This window comes from Felis catus, chromosome F2, assembly GCF_018350175.1.
Source record: "Felis catus isolate Fca126 chromosome F2, F.catus_Fca126_mat1.0, whole genome shotgun sequence".
Lineage (NCBI taxonomy): Eukaryota > Metazoa > Chordata > Mammalia > Carnivora > Felidae > Felis > Felis catus.
In genome coordinates, this window is record NC_058385.1 from 20,466,054 (window position 1) to 20,483,406 (window position 17,353).

Here is a 17,353-nt window from a genome sequence, read left to right on the forward strand (position 1 = left end):
CCTTCTCTGTGGAGTTTTTACAGCATTTACAGCTAATAATACCACAGTAAGTCTTGTTTTGTGTTCTACGTTTGTGTCTCATAGGGGTTAGGTTCAGCCGCACTGCAGCATAAACACCACAGGGCGGGACGTTTTATTCCTTTAAAGCCCCAGCACCAACTCTCCCAGTACTGCTTCTACAGATTATGTGGTCTGATTTCTGTACTGACATTTCTTTTTCCTTTTAAAGGTAATGACGTCACAAGATGAAAATATACTTTTGAAGAGGGTCCCTTTACCAGAAGGAAAGAGTATAGCCCTGGGGTGACACTTTAGTGTGAATCCATATAGGATTCTCTGGCAAGTTACTCAAACTCTGAGTCAGGTTCATATCTGTAAATGGGGTTGGGGGGGGGGGCAGCAACACAAGGCCTGTATACAGACTCTGAATTATTTTGAAGGCCACTAGCCCAGTGCGTGGCAGAGGAGGGCATCAATCAATGGTAGCTATTACTAGCTCTTAGTTTGATTATGTTTAGCAAAAAGGAGAGGGAAATAGTATCAGTTATCACTTTGAGGAAAGAAGAAGAGAATACATAAAGTGTTAAGAGTCGGGTCAGGTGTATGGGACCACGGGTGATTTTCACTGTAATTTCCAAACTTTTAGTAATGCTGATCTCATTATTTTAAAATTACGAAGTTACTGAATTACTTAAATTAGTTTTAAACTATTGATAGCTTCCAAAGCTGGGTAAAGGGTACATGGGGGCTTATAATACTGTTCTCAATTTCCGTAATACAAACTCCCCAAAATAAATTGAGTGTGCTGTACCCCAAAATGGCAAATCGCTAATCAACGAAGTTGTCTTGATACACTGTTATCATATATTTTATTTATTCATACATTTAAAAATGAAAATAAACTCTGAAGATGTCACATTTAACAAGTTGCCCAGTACGAACAAAGTCATCTATAACATTAATTCATAAACCCACTAGCACTGTAATTCTCTACGTCAGATTTTGAAAACATCAGGTATCATGGAATAACGTATCTTTTAAATATATTTTTACTGCAGTGAGGAATAAGATTCATAAACAATAAGATAATAAAGTGGAAAAAAAAGTAATGTCTGTTTGAATTGGCTATTTTCGTTAGACATGCATGCCCACAGAACTCTATCACTGGACCTCTGACCTCCTTTCTTCAAGAAGTGAGGCCGTGCTAAAGGAAAGGCCTATCTGTGGATATGCTGGCCTGTGGCTATCATCCTACTAACGTTAACTGAAGATTTCGTTCTTTTGACATGTAGGAAAACGAGCCTTCGAGAAGGCCCAACTGTGCTAAGCTAGCAGTGAGTGCTATTTTGTTGGGTTATTTCCAATAAAAGCCTTATGCAAACAGCAGTGCATAAATGTCTCTGATACTACTGCAGTCGATTATACCCACACAAAAGAGAGCTGAGGAGAAGGACGACGGAGCGCAATCACTTCTAAATATGACTCTGCCAAGTTACCACTTCATGGAATGAAATAATATACAAATAGCACACTATACTCCCGTCTCAGCATTTGTACTTCATCCAAGGATTTCAGAGGCTTCAACTACTGAATCAGAGTCTTCCCAATTAGCACATATGTAAACCCCTCTGAAGTGAGTCGCCTTTAAAAGGTGAGTTTATTCTGTGAAGTCACTGAGTGCCGCCACTAGATTACAACTGAAATTCTGAGGTGATCTGTTAGCCAGAATTAACGAGAACCCTCGCGGCCTATCAGGGATTATACTTTTTATATCCCCGGCTTCCAAAAACACCTAGTGCTCAGAAGGCAGATCGTGTATCTCAGGAATTTGATTCCTCGATGAATCCATCCCTCTGAGATTGATGTTACTCTCTAAAATGTTCTGGTGCATCAACGACCATTTACGTTTGTCAAATCTTGGGACTAAAAAGGATGTGAGAGCCATCCAATGTTGGGACTCTTGAAGTCCTCCATTTCAAATTCCCAACTGGGGGAACTCTATAGTCTCCAGTAGACTTTTTCAAGCATTTAACTTTAGAATCACTGACAAAATACTGAGGGAGAAAACTTCCCCAGCTCTTACATTAAGAGTCCAAAAAGTAACCGAATAACCAAAGGCTGAGCCTAGACCATACTGCTTCTTCAAAATGTTAGAGAGGACTAGGGTTGCAGGGATATAAAACAGGAGCAAGAACACTTCCTTGGAGTTTGATGGCTAACAGCCTTACAAACCTTCTTGTCTTCCTTAACTCTTGTGGATTAACCAGATTTGCTTTTGTGGCTCTGCTAGTCTCTGGCTCCTCTCTGGATTCACTTCTCCCAAACAAAGCCAAGAGAACATGTCAATCACACACACACACACACACACACACACACACACACACACACACAGAACACTGGAAGATTGTGTCTCACCACTCTCACCGTCTCATAAAGGAACATTACACAGGTAAACGATAAGACGACTATGGTGTTTTTTCTCGACACCCTGTTTTAACTAAGATCTGACTAAAATTTTTCATTTATTCACACACTTGGCCGTACACACAGAACCATCAAAGTTCGACAGAAAGCTTCTCTTTGTGGAGATGCCATATTCTGAGGCAAATACTTAAGTATTCATCTATTCCAAATTTCCACAGGCATAAGAGGCACTTGTGACAAAAGGTGCTGAGGAGCATGTGTTTTGTGTCTCTCTACAAGACTGCATCTCTCACAGTTTATCGCTGTATCTCAGCGCCTCGAGCCAATTCTGACCCAACTTCAAGTATCACTTGTGAACGCTTTGGAGGTGGATGATTTCTTTCACCCTCCCCTCACCCTGGCTCTTTCTCTTTCTGCCTTCTTATTCTCTCCTTCCTCTCAAAATATCATTACGATTATTTATTCTTGTTTGGAAGAGGGTAATAATAATTGCGACCATGGTTGCAAGTATGGGAAAAGAGGGAAAATATCATTAGGGGAAAAAAGAAACCTTTCCTTACAGCTCACAGGCCACAGCAATAGTTTATAAGAAAGGAAAAACATTTTTGATACCTGATTTGATGTCTTTCTCTTCTTCATGGTTTTCCTTTTTTAGCTTTAATTCATTTCATCCAACAAATGTTTATCGAGTATCAACGTCATGTAAGGCTCTAAGTCAGGAGATGGGAATACAAAGATGAATAGGACAGACTCCCTCCCCTCAAGACACCTATAATCAAGGAGGGCAAATAAAGAAGTAGGTAAAACTTATAAAATGTGATCAAAAATGCCGTCTCAAGGTCTGGGCTGTTAGAGGAGCAAGGAGGGAGAATGCCTAACTTTGGAAAGGAAGGGCCAAGAAAGATTTCAGAGAACAGCAGTAGAAGCAAGACTGTATCACGTCTGTGAGGAAGGGGAGAAATGGTGGGTAAGTAGGGGAGCACGAGAGCAAATCTCTCACTAGGAAATTCCCAGGACCACAGTAAAAGGGTCCTAAAAAGAAGGTGGTGGAAACAAGACTGGAAAGGTGGACATGCACCAGGCTAGGAGGAGCTTTGTCTGCAAAGCTAAGGAGGCTGAAATTCATCCTGCAGGGAATGGTTCTGAGCAGGTGAATAACATGTGTGTTTGTTTGTTTGTTTGTTTGTTTGTTTAAATAGGTCCATAGGTATGGACTTAAAGAAATGGTACCAGTTAGAGAGAGTAGTTAGGAAATCGTAGAAATACTATCAGTAAGAAATAATAAGACTAGATTTAAGCTAAGATACCTAACCCTTAAAACTCTAGTATAGCCCATAAATAAACCTTCATATATATGGTCAAATGGTTTTTGACAAAGGTCCCAAGACCACTGAAAGGGGTCTTTACATTCGTCTTCTCAGCAAATGCTTCTGGGAAAACTGGATATCCACAGGAAAAAAAAATGATACTGGACTCTTAGCTTACATATACAAAAATTAACTCAGAGTAGATCAAAGACCTAAACATAAGAGCTCAAACTATAAAAGTCTTACAAGAAAACACAAGGGGAAAGCTTTATGACATTGGATTTAGTAATGATTTCTTGTATAGAACATCAAAAGCACATGTAACAAAAGAAAAAAATAGTAAGTCAGGCTTCCATCAAAATTAAAAACTTCTGTGCATCAAAAGATACTATCAACAATAAAAAGGCAACCTATGGAATGGGAAAGAATATTTGCAAATCATATATTTGATAAGAGATCAATATCCAGTATATACAAAGAATGCCAACAACACAACAACAAAAATAAATAATTTGACTTAAAAACTGGGCCAAGGACTTGAAGAGACGCTTCTCCAAAGAAGATATACAAATGGCCAATAAACACGTTAAAAAAAAAAAAAAACTCACCTCATTAGTCATTAGGGAAATGCAAATCAAAACCACAAGATACCACTTTACATCTGGTAGGATGGCTACGATCAAAAAACTAGAAAACAAGTATTGGCAAGGATTTTGTGGAGCAATTGGAACCCCCGTGCATTTCTGGTGGCATATAAAATTGTACAGTCACTGTGGAAAACTGTATGGTGATTCCTCAAAAAAATTAAACATAAAATTACCATATGACTTCTGGGGCAATTCCACTTCTGGCTATATACCCAAAAAAACTGAAAGCAGGGACTTGAATAAATATTTGTACACCTATGTCCATCGCAGCCATTATCCACAATCGCTACGGTGGTGGAATGATCCACAATCGCTGTGCTAAGTTGGAGACAACCCAAGTGTCCACTGACAAATAAATGGATAAATGAAATGTGGTATATACATTCAATGAAGTATTATTCAGCTATAAAAAGGGAGTAAATGTGGACACCTGCTGCAAGATGCATGAACCCTAAAGACATGCTAAGTGAAACCAGTAACTAGAGACTGGAACCTCTACATGAGCTCCCTAGAACAGTCAAATTCACAGAGACCGAAAGTAGAATGGTGGTTGCCAGAGAATGAAGGGGAGAAGGAATGGGGAGACCATGTTTAATGGGTACACACTTTCAACTGAGGAAGACAAAAAAGTTCTGGAGATGGATATTGGGGATGTGAATGTACTTAATGCCACAGAACTCTACCCTTAACATTGGGAAAATGGTAATTTTGTTATGTATATCTTACCACAGTTTTCTAAAAAAGGCCAATCTATCCATACTTGAGTTAGAAAATGCAAAAAATGTCCTCCTATTTGGAGCTTTGTGCATATTTTCGACATTGCCATTACTGCCTCAATGAAAGAGTATTCTTTGTCAGCTGCCAAAAAAGAAAAGATTTACCCTGACTCATAACAAGAGAACAATATAAAACAGAAGTAATACCTTCAGACCTCAGTGGTTAGAGCAAAATTATCTCTGGCCTCTAAGGAGGTGAGCCAAAGGACAACGTACACACGGGACTGTTCCTTTGGGAATGAGATGTCTGGTCTGTTCTATAATGACTATAACCCTCAGGTCTGTATAGCTGCCTGCTCTGTGCCCAAGGTTTCAAGCGATTCCTGTTAACTTATTAGTAGTCCAGTCAGTAGAGTTAGCAGCAAAGTTTAGTACAAAAGTTACAAAATGGAAGATGAAACTGTGTGTGAACCAAGCAAGAGAACTTCAACAAAAAGGTTAGAAAACAATTTACGTATTTTAGAAGTGAGAGAACTAAGAGTAAGTTAGGTATCTAAGATCCTCCTTAAGCAAGCAATGAAAGAGCACACATACCTAACTGTATATGATCCTGGCTAATACGCGATTCTATTGTTTCTATTTATTTCTCTATTTTACTATACGATAAAGTAATTGATACATACTAAATCAAAGACAAAACCGCTGAAACGTAAAATGAGACTTTGAGTCTCTCAAGGCTGAACCCTATCATGGAATCCACAAAGTCTGGCAAACGCACAACACACGCTTAGTTACCCCTTCTCCCGTTGCACAGCAGACACTGCTAATTAATCACTTCTGAGCCTGTATGTGGCCTCTCGATTCTTCTCAACACAGCACTCCAGGCAATCACTATAATCAATAGGAGCTGGCACCAGAGATGAAGACTGCTTGCCATCCCAACCCCAGGGTGAGAATGGGAGAGAGATCTGGGGCGGCCAAGAATCACAGACTGGGAAGATCGAGTAGAGCCTCCGTTAAGGGAGAGAGGATATCAACACAACACAACGGGTTTTCAACAGTAGCCTGCTACGTGAATGGAAACGGAATCTGCTATTTGGAAGGAGCCATCTCTCTTTTCGTAAGCCTGTTTCAGACATGAATAAAGACCCGGCCACGCTCACAGTGACATAATAAACTCTGTAGTTCTTTGAAGATAGAGCTTTTATCCTTGATGGGATTGAAGAAGCGAGGGGTACAATTTGGGATATGTTCTTGGAATTCCGTTAGAAAAATGCTTTGCTGGTAAATGAAAATCTTCCTCAGCAGGAGAGGAAAGGTTTCCAGATTGGCCAACTACTCACCACCTGTCCTTCCAATTTTGCTGCTTCCTCCTGGGTTCTACTCAAACTGCATTCCCCACCATTCCTGGAAACCAGCTGGCAGAACAGGGGGCAGAGAAATGGAGGCAAATTCGCAAGTGACAAAAAAGTTTTTCAGAGATGAGATCTAAACCAGCCTGCCACTGCTCCTGAGTAGAACTTGACCAGAATCAGAGCCAAGGTTTAGCTTTTTTATTGTATATGAAAGATTCAACACCACGGCTACGTTATCCAGACAGGTCAAATCATGAAGAGGTAGTTTTACTGGTTTTGATGTCTTATGATATTCCCCCCCACACACATGGCCAATTTCATTATGAAGGGATCCCATTCTTTATAAGCAAGATATTCTACTTAGACTACATCAGGTTAAAACTATTTAATAGACTAAAGAGAGGGGGAAAAGCAATAAAGACACATTTAAAAAAATCAAGGACATCTAGTGCTTACCATGTGTCAGGTACAGGTCTAAGCTTTTATTTTTTAATTTTCTTAAATCTTTATTTATTTTTGAGAGACAGAGAGAGCACGAGTGTGCAAGCAGGGAGGGGCAGAGAGAGAGGGAGACACAGAATCTGAAGCAGGCTCCAGGCTCTGATCTGGAGAACACAGGCTCTGAGCACAGAACCTGACGCGGGGCTCAAACCGACGAACCACAAGATCATGACCTGAGCCAAAGTCAGACACTTAACCAACTGAGCCACCCAGGTGCCCCTATTTATTTATTTATTTATTTATTTATTTTTAATGTTTATTTTTTTTAGAGAGACAGAGCTCAAGTGGGGAAGGGGCAGAGAGAGGGAGACACAGAATCTGAAGCAGGCGTCAGGCTCTGAGCTGTCAGCACAGAGCCCGACGTGGGGCTAGAACTCACGGACCATGAGATCACGACCTGTTCCGAAGTCAGACACTTAACTGACTGAGCCACCCCGGTGCCCCGGTCCAAGCTTTCTATTGATGTTTATATCTATTTTCCTCACAACAATCCCATGGGGCTAGGCACTATTATTCCTCCCAATTTACAGGAAACTGAGGCGCAGAGAGGTCAAGAAGAGCTCATAAGTAAAAGGGCCAGGAATTGCATCTGTGGAGTCTGGGTCCAGAGTCTGTGCTCTTAACCACTACATTCATACGCAAAAAGAGTCAAGGCACACATGCTTAATGACTGCCACCAATGCAGGAGGCACTATGCGGGTATTTTGCGTGTAGTGTCTCACTGGTTCCTCCAGATACCAACCACGTGAGGCTGGTTTGATCTTCCCCTTTTAGAGATGAAACAAACTGAACGCCAGTGAGGTGAAGCAACATTTAAGGTTAAACCATAGAAAGACTGCAAAACATGTGTTACGTATCGGGTGCCAACTATCTGCCAGGCACTCTGACGTGCATTAGATCTTTAATCCTTTCGACAACGCTATAAGTACTAATTTATCCCTATTGTACAGCTAAGGAAAATGAGGCTTAGAGAAAGGTTTGGTAGTTTAACAATTAGAGTCACATTAGGAAGAACAAAAATTCTAACTCAGCCCCACTGAGATCCGAACCCCTAGTTTCTCCCCATTGGGCTGCTGCTATAAATAAAAGTTGATACATCAGCTGCGCTATGCACAGCATTGTTAGGGACACAGAGATCGTTCAGCTCCATTCAACTAGTTTACGGTATGAAGAGCGGGCAAGAACTGCGACACAAATCACTATGATTTCCAGACATCTACTCGTCAACTATTCACTGAGGGCCTTACTATGTGGGGGGCACTGTGGATACAGCAGTGAACCAGTCAGACGCAAAATTCTACCCCCTGACCTACGATCTAGAGATGGGCAATAAACAAGATAAGGAAGTAAAACTTACAATATGTAAGATGCTCATAAGTGCTGAGGAGGAAAAGAAGAATGCAGGGGGACTAGAAAAGAGGGTATGTTTTAACCACCTCAGGTGGAGCAGCCTGGGACTGTCCTGCTCCTTGCTACGCTTTCAGACAAGAAGTGTGCCTCCAATCACTGTGACAGCCCAAAGCGCCCCCATGGCTTTTCTAAATATGCCACAGGATCACTTGGCCTTCCTGAGAATCACAAAGAAGCCCTGTTTTCTCGCCATTTCCTTCAAGCCTTGTGCAATTTGGCCTCTATCAGAACGTGGTTTTCAACACTGTCCCATGGTTTCAACACTGTCCCGTGGTGACACTGCATGGTCAAGCTTCTCGTCCTATCTTCCTCACTTGCGCTGGGTCCACTTCCCCCTGCCACGAGCGAAAGGGAGGGAGGAAACAAGGAAGGAAGGAAGGATGGATGGATGGATGGATGGATGGATGGATGGATGGGAGGGAGGGAGGAAGGGAGGGAGAGAGAGAAGAAGGGAGGGAGGGAGGGAGAGAGGAAAAGAGGGAGGGAGGGAGAGAGGAAAGGAGGGAGGGAGGAAGGGAGGGAGGGAGGAAGGAAAAAGCAAAAACCCAACTATGGGCATTACTTGAATGACATCCTTGCTTTTCCTCTCCCTATAAAACCACTCCCTGCAGATCTCACCTGCTGATGCAATTTCAATGATCTCATCTGTATATGCGGGACTCCACGTATACTTGCAGCCTCGTGATGTCCCCTGTGCCCCACTGCCGGGCTTTGGGCCGCTCACAGACATCTGTCCCTAGCTGCATCTGAAATGGAGCTCATCACCTTTCTGAGGAAACCCTCTTCCCACACCTGCCGCTTCATGCGCACTGTTGCCCAGCAAGCTCTTCTAACTCTTGTTTCTCCCTCCGTCTTCAAACCCAGTCAGTGCCCAAGGTCTTTAGATTCTACCTCTGCAGCTTCTCTCCAATCCCTCTGCAACTACTGGGATTTCCTTCTCTAGTTAGCAGGCCTCGCGGGGAACCTCTCCCCATGTCAGCTTTCTCCCTTCCTCAACTTACCGTATGGGTCAGGACCAAATTTTGTCACCAGAGTTCCCTTATGTTTAACATGGGATGGAAGTGACCATAGAGTACTGGCGTGAGAATTAAGTGTGATAATTGTAATTGACTACCATACTTCTTAACACATGGTAGGACTCAGTATTCGTAAGGTCTCCTTCCTTTCCTTATTCTTACTCTCTGTGAGATCAAATAGGAATCATGCATTCAGGAGCCTGGCAATCTAACTAGTTTTCCAGATTTGCCCACCAAATCTGCAGTCCCCTAGCTCTGCGGTCTCAGTTCTGGCCAAAGAGGAGTATGCAGTATTCTCAGACTTGGCCTGGCACTTTCCTGTGGTCACCTTGTTCACTGCTCACACATTCCTTCCCTTCAATTTTCCTGTCCCCAGCCATTCATGCATAGCTAAGTCTACAGATCCTCTAACGTTTATCCTCTCAATGGCCTCCTTGTGAAGTCTTCCCTAAATCCTTCACGCAAGAGACATTTCCCAGAGTGTGTGGCTGGCTCAGTGAATAAAGCATGCGACTCGTGATCTTGGGCATGTGAGTTCAAGCCCCACATTGGGCATGGAGTCTACTTAAAAAAAAAAAAAAAGAAAAAGAAAAAGACAGAGCCCTCTCCCCTTTCCCAATGCCCAGAAATCATCAAACTAAACTGAATGCATCTTTCAGTCAACCTGTACATATTTATTAATCATTTGATATGTGCCAAGAAATGTATCAGGAACTGAGGACACAAATGTAAAAAACTACTACGTTCTTTGTACATCATGATTATTGCTTTCCACATACTTATCATAGCCTAAGTAAATGATAAAGTTGAAAGTGGCCCAGCACGATGATTATAAGTTCTTAGATGTCACAGTCTGTGTATTACTCATCTGTATATTCTCTATAGCACTGATTATGATACCTTGGTACATAATATAAACTTAAATTGTTATATTTGATGGTAACCATAACAATTTTGTTATATGTCAATATCATTGTTCCCTGAGACACTTAAGGGATTTTTATAGTGAAAGCTTAACTATTACTAAAACACATGTGAAAGAAATTATTATTATTTGTAAAATGTTGGGTACAGAAAATAATTATTGCATAGCAATTAGGTGCATAAAAGTTTACTATGATTTAAATATAAAACTATGGAGCGCCTGGGTGGCTCAGCCAGTTAAGCGTCCGACTTTGGCTCAGGTCATATCATGGTCCGTGAGTTCGAGCCCTGCATCTGGCCCTGTGCTGACAGCTCAGAGCCTGGAGCCTGCTTCAGATTCCGTGTCTCCCTCTCTCTCTGACCCGCCTCCACTAGCACTGTCTCTCTGTCTCTCTCTCTCTCAAAATAAATAAACATTATATCAATAAACATTATATAATATACATTATAAACATTATATAAACATTATATATAATAAACATTATATAAACATTGTATATAATAAACATTATAAATAAACATTAAACATTATATATATGCGTGCGCACACACACACACACACACACACACACACACACACAAAACTAGAATGAGAATTTAGAATCTCAGACACTGATGCCCAAATTTCAGAATTGAAAAAATATGTCAACGCAATGAATAAGTAAAAATAAGACAAACTCAATAAAACCCTCGATCCTTCTACTAACTTTTCCTATATATTTCTGTGTTTGAGGGGAGATGTCCCATGTCAAAGTCTTATGGCTGGTATTCACTACACCATATGTAAATGAGAAATTAAATGGACTAAGTAAAGAACAAATTCACTGCACTGGTTCCTGACTCAGGTGTGAAACACGAGACTTATTAGTCAGAGGGATAAGGCAAATATAAAGTGTGAAGAAAATCTGACAGAAGACACCTACTCTAACTCCTCCCTTCATATTCAACACCTTTAACTAAGAAACAGAGTTAGAGCCATCGTCCTCCTTAAAAAAGGTATCTAAAATAAAAATCAAAGTTAATTACTCCAGGTGCTTAATTTGTAAATATATGGCTATCTGGTAAGAGAGAGTGGAAATAAATCTTAACATTTCAAAAATACTGTCTCTTGGTCCTAATTCTTCCAAATGAGTTTTAATTCTGTATCCACAGAGTGGAGTTTAATGAGGGTAAGGGCCTATTTATGCTTGGTGGTGAGCAAGGCACTATACGTAATTGTTAGCTTTAAACAGAATAATGACGGACAAATCAACAGTTTAAATGTTCAACTTTAAGTGTTAAGTATCATAAGCACAACTGAACAGTAAACTTGGGGCACCTGGCTGGCTGTTGGTGGAGCATGGGACTCTTGATCTCGAGACTGTGAGTTGAAGTCTCATGTTGGGTGTAGAGATTACTTAAAATTAAAATCTTACAAAAAATAAAAAGCAGTAAACTTACTGAATAGTACACTAACTTCTATCTCACACTTTTAAGATGCTAAAGGCTATCAATTTGTTTTCCTTAAAAGCATCACCAATACCACTCATTTTGATAGGAAATCTATTATTTAAGAAAAGGATCTTTAAATAAAGTTCCTAGGTAAAAAAAAAAATGATTAACAACTAAAAATATTTACAAACAGCTTACCAAAAAAAGAGAAGAAACACTGTAATTATTGAAACATGAACTAACTGGTGAATGACCGTAACATTTTACTGGGAAAAGCCATGCTACCTGGGTTCCTAGGATAGGTCGTGATAAAGATAAAACAGCATATTACATACAAGGGAAATCTTCAAAGCTAACCCCATCCTTTTATAATGACAATATGCTTTAACAGGAAAGAGGAAGAAATGACAAAATCGTATGCTTGCTCCAGTCAAAAGGAAAAGGTGGATACAGCAAATAGTGAATGTGATGGTAAGACACTGCAGTAAAACTTGAGTTTAGTTTAGTAAAACATATAAAGCTAAATAAAAATAAACTTCAGTACCTATAGAAGACACTATGAAATAATTACGGCAACGAAATGAACAAGCACCTCACACCTTAATACCTTTTAAATATCAAAGCTTCAAATTAAAGTAATTTTAAGAACAGCTAATATTTATTGAGTACTTAGCAAGTGCTAAGCCTAGCGTTAAGCACTTTACACACATTATCTCATTTAACAACAACCCCATGAAGCGGATATTTATATTATCCCCATTTTATAGTGTCAGCGCTTGGATTCACACCCAGAATCTGACTTGGTTCTTTCACTACTACAGCAATATATATGGTATTAACATACATGTGTTCACATATACATATTAACGTATGGTTCTTTACCCATACAGTATACATACTGTATGAACTTTCATGTAAATTCAATGATCAAGCACATACACAGAATAATTAATATGCTTAATGCTCTCGCCAGACAGGAGTAACCACATGGATTACTCAAATCTATATACGTTAAAGTATTTTTACATGGAGAAGCAGGAAGAGGCACAGTAACAATAACTGGTTCCAGGCATGGAAAAAGCAAACCAGAGTTACCCTTATTGCATTTCCTTGAATCATAGCCCAGATAGGGGCATGGGTAGGACTGCTGTGGGAGTGGTCCATGGGCATAGCCCATCCTGCCAAGCAAACCATGGTCTCTCAATACGCTGTTTATGCAACTTTAATCGGCTTATAGGCATACCTTGGAGATACAGGTTCGATTCCAGATCACCACGATAAAGTGATTATCGCAACAAAGTGAATCAAATGAAATTTGTTTCCCGATGAACATGAAAGTTATGTTCACACTATCCTAAAGTCTTTTAGTGCCCAGCAGCATTATGTCAAAAAGAAAAAAAATGGGCAGGCCCTCACTGAAAATACTTTTATTGCTGGGGCACGTGGGTGGCTCAGTCCGTTGAGTGTCTGACTCTTGATTTCAGCTCAGGTCATGATCCCAGGGTTGTGGGATTGAGCCCTGCATTAGCTCCATGCTGAGTGTGGTGCCTACTTGAGATTTTCTCTCCCTCTGCCCCTCTCCCTCGCTCATGCTCTCTCCCTCTCTCTAAAACAGAAAATCAATAAATATTTAAAAAATGCTTTGTTGCTAAAAAATGCTAACCCATGTCTGAGTTTTCAGTGAGTAGTAACCTTTTTTGCTGGCGAAGGGTCTTGCCTCGATGTTGATGGCTGCTGATCAGGGTGGTGATGGCTGAAGGCTGGGGTGGCTGTGGCAATTTCTTAAAATAAGACAAGAATGAAGTTTGCTGTGTTAATCGACTCTTCCCTTCACAAATGATTTCTCTCTAGCATGAGGTGTTGTTTGACAGCATCTGATCTGTAGAACGTCTTTCAAAATTGAGGTCAAGCCTCTCAAACCCTGCCACTGCTTTACCAACAAAGTTTATGTAATATTCTAAATCCTTTCCTGTCAATTCAACAATTGTTACAGCATCTTCACCAGGAGTAGACTCCATCTCAAGAAACCACCTTCTTTGCTCATCCATAAGATGCAACTCCTCATCTGTTCAAGTTTCATCATGAGATTGCAACAATTCAGTCACACCTTCAGGCTCCACTTCTAATTCTAGTTCTTGCTGGAACTTTCCACCACATCTGCAGGTATTTCCTCCACTGAAGTCTTGAACCTCTCAAAGTCATCAATGAGGGTTGGAATCCACTTTTTCCACATTCCTGTTAATGTTGACATTTTGATCTCTTTCTATGAATCATACACGTTCTTAATGTCATTTAGAATGGCTTTCCAGAAGGCTTTCAGTTTACTTTGTCCAGGTCTATCAGAGGAATCACTACTTGGCAGCTACAGCCTTGTGAAATGTATTTCTTAAATAATAAGACTGTATAGTCAAAATTACTCCCTGATCCATGGGCTGCAGGATGGATTCTGTGTTAGCAGACGTGAAAACAACATTAATCTCATTGTAGATCTCCATCAGAGCCTTTTGGGTGACCAGGTACACTGTCAATGAGCAGTAATACTTTGAAAGAAATCTTTTTTCCTGAGCAGTAGGTCTCAACAGTGGGCTTAACATATTTAGGAAACCATGTTACAAACAGATGTGCTGTCATTCAGGTTTTGTGATTCCATTTTTAGAACACAGGCAGAATAGATTTGGCATGATGCTGAAGGGCCCTAGGATTTTCATAATAGTCAATGAGCACTGGCTTCATCTTAAAAGTCACCAGTTGCATTAGTTCCGAACAAGGAAGTCAGTCTGTCCTTTGAAGGTTTCAAGGCAGGCACTGACTTCTCTCTAGCTATGGAAGTCCTAGATGGCATCTTCTTCTAATAGAAGGCTGTTCCACATCAACTGATAATCTGTTGTTTAGTGTCACCACCCTCATGAACTAGCTTGGCTGGATCTCCTGGATAACTTGCTGTAGCTTCCACATCACCACTCACTGCGCTTCACCTTGCACTCTGATGTGACGGGGACGGCTTCTTCCGTAAATCTCACGGACCAACCTCTGCTAGCTTCAGACTTCTTCTGCAGCTTCCTCACCTCTCTCAGCTTTCAAAGAATTGGAGAGAGTCAGGGTCTTGTCTGGATTAGACTCTGGCATAAAGGAATGTTGTGGCTCGTTTGATCTTCTATCCAGACTGTTCAAGCTTTCTTCCTATCAGCAATAAGGCTGTTCAGCTTTCTTACCATTCATGTGTTCACTGGGGTAACTTTTAATTTCCTTCAAGAATTTTCCCTTGTACTCACAACTTAACTGTTTGGCAAACCTAGTTTTTAGTCTGTTGCAGCTTTCGATTGTGCCTTCCTCACTAACCTTAATCCCTTCTAGCTTTTGATTTAAAGTGAGAGACGTGCAACTCTTCTTTTCACTTGAACAGTTAGAGACCACTTTTCACTTGAACAATTAACTGGCCTCATTTCAATAGTGTTGTGCCTCAGGAAATAGGGAGACCAGAGGAAACGGAGAGAGACAGAGACAAACAACCAAATGGTCAGTGGAGCAGTCAGAACACACACAGCCATTTATCCATCAAGTTTGCCGCCTACGACATATCCGTATCCAAAATATATAAAGAACTGATAAAACACCCAAAAAACAAATAATCCAATTAAAAAATGGACAGAAGACATGAATATTTTCCCAAAGACATACAGATGGCAAACAGACACATGGAAAGATGCTCAACATCACTCATCATCGGGGAAATGCAAATCAAAACTACAATGAGATATCACCTCATACCTGTCAGAATGACTGAAATCAACACACAAGAAACAACAGGTGTTGGCAAGGATACGGAGAAAGGGAAACCCTCTTGCACTGTTGGTGGGGTTGGGATGCAAACTGGTCCAGCCACTCTGGAAAACAGTATGGAAGTTCCTCCAAAAGTTAAAAAGAGAAGTACTCTATTATCCAGCAATTGCACTAGTAGGTATTTACCCAAAGATACAAAAATACTAATTCAAAGGGATAGTGCACCCCGATGTTTATAGCAGCATTATCTACAGCAGCCAATTATAGAAGCAACTCAATGTCCACTGATTAATGAATGGATAAAGAAGATGTGAAGTGTACGTGCATACATGCGCACGCACGCACACACACACACACACACACACACACACACACACACACACACAGAGTGAAATATTACTTAGCCATAAAAAAGAACAAAATCTTGCCATTTGCAGTGAGATGGATGGAACTAAGGAGTATAATGCTAAGCCAAAAAATGAGTCAGAGAAAGACAAATACCATACAATTTCACTCATATGTAGAATTTGAGAAACACAACAGATGAGCAAAGGGGGAAAAAAGAGAGAGAGAGAGACAGAGAGAGGGGCAAATCAAGAAACAAACTCTTTTTTTAAGATGTTTATTTATTTTTGAGAGAAAGAGACGGAGAGAGACAGAGAGATTGAGAGAGTGTGTGAGCAGGGGAGGGGCAGAGAGAGGGAGACAGAGAATCCCAAGCAGGGTCTGTGCTGATGCAGAGCTCGATCTCACGACAGTGAGATCGTGACCTCAGCCAAAATCCAGAGTTGGATACTTAACCAGCTGAGCCACCCAGATACCCCAACAGACGCTTATGTATTGAGTACAAACTGATGATTACATGAAGGGAGGTGGGTGTGGGGATGGGTTAAAACAGGTGCTGGGGGGATTAAGAAGGGCACTTGTTGTGATGAGCACCGGGTACATATGGAAGTGTTGAATCATTATATTGTACACCTAAAACTAATATTACACTGTATGTTATCCTACATACCCTGTCTTATATAGGCACAGTTCACAGCATCCCAAAACAGTAACAGGAGTAACATCAAAGATCACTGATCAGCATAACAAATATAATAATGATGAAAAAGTGCGAAATATTTTGAGAATTATCAAAATGTGGCACAGAGACACAAAGTGAGCAAATGCTGTTGGAAAAATGGAGCTGATAAACTTGATTGATACAGAGCTGCCACAAACCTTCAATTGGTAAAAATCCAATAAAGGGAAGCACGATAAAGCTAGGTACGCCTGTCTACAAGCATGGGGGGGGCAGGGAGGTAGGACAGGAGGCCAGCGGACACAAGAGCTATCTGGCTACAGGACAGCTGGTCATAACCAGGGGAAGAGGGAAGAAGACCTGAGAAAGTGGCCTTAATTTCAGCCTTAATCCAAAAAAGACCCTATTTCTTTTATCTTTAAGGAAGTGAAGCAGTGAGCAAGCAGAATAATCATTCTCATGTATATGATATCATTTTTAGAAAAAGAAAAAGCCATGTTTAAGCATCTTATTTTTTTAAGTTTATTTATTTTATTTTAAGCAATCTCTACATCAATGTGGGGCTCGAACTCACAACCCTGGGATCAAGAGTGGTACACTCTTGGGCTGAGCCAGCCAGGCACCCTTAAGCCTCTTATTATTATTATTTTTTTAATAGCACTACTTAAGGTAAGTTTATCATTTCTACCACAAGTTTTGGCATTTTCCTTGGTTTTACAAATCACAAGTAAATCAAATTCATATTTTTGAATTGGGGCTGTCAACTACACATGAGTCTGCCAAGGATTAGTTAAAGGTCTGCAATTTACTGAAATAAC

The 17,353-nt window shown here is 40.6% G+C and overlaps 1 protein-coding gene and 1 pseudogene across 9 annotated transcripts in view; both read right to left on the reverse strand.

The window, feature by feature from the left end:
• The window catches only part of NCOA2 (nuclear receptor coactivator 2), a 290,646-nt gene that overhangs the window by 143,211 nt on the left and 130,082 nt on the right, over positions 1–17,353 (reverse strand). The gene's annotated exons all lie outside the window — the stretch shown is intronic.
• LOC111558521 lies at positions 10,862–15,148 on the reverse strand (annotated as a pseudogene).